Raw genomic sequence first — 3,728 nt, 5'->3', positions numbered from 1 at the left:
CAGGGAAGGTTAGCTCTCATCACTTACAATGCTTTAGGGGAAGGTAGCTCTCAATGTACAATGCTTTAGGGGAAGGTAACTCTCATCACTACAATGGCTTTAGGGGAAGGTAGCTTTGCATCACTACAATGCCTTTAGGGGAAGGTAAGCTCTATTTACTACAATGCTTTAGGGGGAAGCTAGCTATCATCGCTATAATGCTTTAGGGGGGAAAGTAGCCTCTTCATCACTATAATGCTTTTAGGGAGGGAGGTAGCGCCTCATCACTACAATTGTTTGGGCGGAAAGTAGCTTCTCATCACTTACAATGCTTTAGGTAGGTAGCTAATTCATCGCTATAATGCTTTAGGGGGAAAGTAGCTCTCGATCACTACAATGCTTTAGGGGGAAGGTAGCTTCGAGCTCACTACAATGCTTTAGGGGGGAAGGTAGCTCTTAATCACTATAATGCTTTAGGGGTGAAGGTAGCTCTCAATCACTTACAATGCTTAAAGGGGGCAAGGGTAGCTCTCATGTACTTGCTTTTAGGGGAAGGTATCACTCTCACTACCAATGCTTTAGGGGAAGTTTAGCTCTCATCATTACCCCCAAATTGCTTTAGCGGGGGGAAGGTAGCTTTATCACAACAATGCTTTAGGGGCAGGTAGTTCTATACAACCAATGCGTTAGGGGAATGATAGCTCTCATCCAGCAACAATGCTTTAGGGGGAAGGTAAAGCTTTCATCACAACAATGCTTTAGGGGGAAGGTTGTTCTCATCACAACAATGCTTTAGGGGAAGGTAGCTCTCATCACTAACAATGCTTTTAGGGGGAAGGTAGCTCTGCATCACCACAGTGCTTTTAGGGAAGGTAGCTCTCAATCACTACAATGCTTTAGGGGCGAGGTAGCTCTCATGTACAATGCTGTAGGGGAAGTAGCTCTCATCACTAGAATGCTTTAGGGATGGTAGCTTTCATATTGTACATGCTTAGGGGGAGTAGCTGGCTCATTGTACAGTCTTTAGGGGTAAGGGTATCTCTCATCAACTACAATGCTTTTAGGGGGATGGTAGCTCTCATCACTACAATGGCTTTATGGGGAAGGTAGCTCTGTTCATTGTACAAATTGACTTTAGGTGGAAGGTAGCTCTCTTCACTTAAAATGCTTTAGGAAGGTAGCTCGGCATCACTACAATGCTTTAGGGGGAAGGTAGCTTCTCATCGCTATAATGCTTTAGGGGAAGGTAGCTCTCATCGCTATTAATGCTTTAGGAAGGTAGCTCTCATCCACTACAATGCTTTAGGGGGAAGGTAGCTCTTCTCACTACCAAGCTTTAGGAGGAAGGTAGCTCTCATTGTACAATGCTTAAGGGGGAAGGTAGCTCTCATTGTACAATGCTCTAGGGGGAAGGTTAGCTCTCATCACTACAATGCTTTGGGGGAGGTAGCTCTCAGTTCACTACAATGCTTTAAGGGGAAGGTAGCTCTCATTTACATATGCTTTGGAGGGAAGGTAGCTCTCATTTACGTTGCTTTAGGGGGAAGAGAGCTCTCATCACTACAATGCTTTGGGGAACGGTAGCTCTCATTGTACAGGGCTTTAGTGGGAAGATAGCTTGCTCATCACTTACAATGCTTTAAGGGGGAAGGTAGCTCTCATTACTACAATGGCATTAGCGGGAAGTAGCTATCATCCACTACAATGCTTTAGGGGGAAGGTAGCTCTCATTAGTACAATGCTTTTCGGGAAGTAAGCTCTCATTGTACAGTGCTTTAGGGGGAAGATAGCTCTCATCACTACAATGCTTTAGGGGGAAGGTAGGCTCTCATCACTACAATGCTTTAGGGGGGAAGGTTGCTCTCAATTACTACAATTGCATTAGGGGGGAAGGTAAGCTCTCATCACTACATGCTTTAGGGGAAGGTAGCTCTTCATAGTACAATGCTTTAGGGGGAAGGTAGCTCTTCATGTACAGTGCTTTAGGGGCGAAAATAGCTCTCTTGTATAATGCTTAGGGGAAGGCTAGTTCTCACCACTACAATGATTTAGGGGGAAGATAGCTCTCATTGTACCAATGCTTAGGGGAAGGTAGCTCTCATGTACAATGCTTTAGGGCGAATGGTAGCTCTCATTGCACAAATGCTTTAGGGGAAAGGTAGCTCCATTGTATAATGCTTTAGGGAATGTAGCTCTAGTCACTACAATGCTTTAGGTGGATGTTAGCTCTCACCCACTACAATGGCTTTTAGGGGAAGTAGCTCTCATAGTACAAGCTTTAGGGGGAAGGGTAGCTCTCATTGACAATTCTTTTAGGGGCAGGTAGCTCTCATCACTACAATTGCTTTAGGGGAAGGTAGCTCTCATGTACAATGCTTAGGGGAAGGTAGCTCTCATTGTACAATGCTTTAGGGAGAAGGTGGGATTTGAATAGGGCTTGAAAAAAACTCTTACCCTATAATTCAAGACAGTTGTATAACACCAGTGTCATCACTCTGCCAAGATAACATTCAGAACATACATGCGCGTTCATTCACGTTTCTTCTCTGGCAGTGTGTTACCCTTCACCGGACAGTTGCGCATGTATGTGTGTATGCACCTGTGTGTATGTGTGTATGCACTTGTGTGTATATGTATATGCACTTGTGTGTACGTGTGTATCCACCTGTGTGTATGTGTGTATGTACCTGTGTGTATGTGTGTATGCACCTGTGTGTATTTGTGTATGCACTTGTGTGTACGTGTGTATGCACTTGTGTGTATGTGTATGCACCTGTGTGTGTTTGTGAGGTTGAGAGTTTGTAGGCTGTATCCCTGTGAGGTGCTGACAGGTCTATGGGGATGTGGTCCCAGCAGGCTATGTCTCCCCTAATGGGCCCTTGTTAATGTGGGTGTCTGCTTTCTCTTTACTCATTCAGGCCTTCTCTGTGTATGCTGGCGATGAGACCAGATCCTGTTCCCAGGCCCATCAACTAGTGGGGAATTGGCAGAGGAGCCCAGGGCAGGGARGGGTGGGTGCTAGGCTAGTAGCAGCTATGGCATAGAGGCGGTGTTACACAGATAGAGAAGTAACCTGTTGATAGAAGCACTACAGGCCTGATATAGTCTCTAATCCCTGAGTTGAAACTCCCCTCTTACTCCCCCTGCACTTGTAAAAGTGTATTTGGTTGTATTTAATTGGATATATGTGGTTGACCAATGTGTCTCACATCAGCAGAGTTTGCATGGGTTTAGAGTGGTTCTCTCCTTTCGTCCCCCCTCYTCTCTTGCCCGCCCTCTCATTCCACAGCTTCTGAACCCAGACAATGAAAACAATGAGATTGGAGCCTCTCTCTCTCCTCTCTGTTTCCCACTCCCCCATTCTGATTTCATGCTCCGGCTCTTGTGCTCTTTTGTCGGCACATTTATTTCACCCCTCTGGCTAACTCTGTAAAAACAATACTTGTAGTATTTTGTTTATTTATTCATTCATTTAGTCTTTGTCGGTCTGTAGCGGCATGACCATCTGCTCAATGAAATAAGATGCTCTAATGAAAGAGACTGTTGTGCTCTCTGTCCCTCTCTCTCTGTCGCTATCTCTCTCTCTCGGCCCCTCTCTCTATCTTTCTTCTCTCTCTCTCTTTCTCTCTCTGTCTCTATTTCTCTCTGTCCCTCTATCTTTTCTCTCGCATACACAAATGCTCAGAGCCCTTAACAGGAATGTTGAGGCAGCCTGGCCCTTCCCCACAGAGTTGTAGAAACAGGGCAGC

General features: G+C 45.4%; 1 long non-coding RNA gene across 1 annotated transcript; it reads left to right on the top strand.

Annotated features, from left to right (window-relative positions):
* Positions 1-1,259: 1,259 nt before the first annotated feature.
* On the top strand, positions 1,260-2,393 carry LOC139026486 (uncharacterized). The gene is made up of 5 exons (XR_011478282.1): positions 1,260-1,392; positions 1,700-1,799; positions 1,906-1,939; positions 2,302-2,335; positions 2,366-2,393. It is a non-coding gene; the product is annotated as an uncharacterized lncRNA (long non-coding RNA).
* The last annotated feature ends 1,335 nt before the right edge of the window (positions 2,394-3,728 follow it).

Source organism: Salvelinus sp. IW2-2015, unplaced genomic scaffold (assembly GCF_002910315.2).
Source record: "Salvelinus sp. IW2-2015 unplaced genomic scaffold, ASM291031v2 Un_scaffold4903, whole genome shotgun sequence".
In the NCBI taxonomy this organism is placed as follows: domain Eukaryota; kingdom Metazoa; phylum Chordata; class Actinopteri; order Salmoniformes; family Salmonidae; genus Salvelinus; species Salvelinus sp. IW2-2015.
This window is presented reverse-complemented; position numbering and strand designations above follow the sequence as displayed.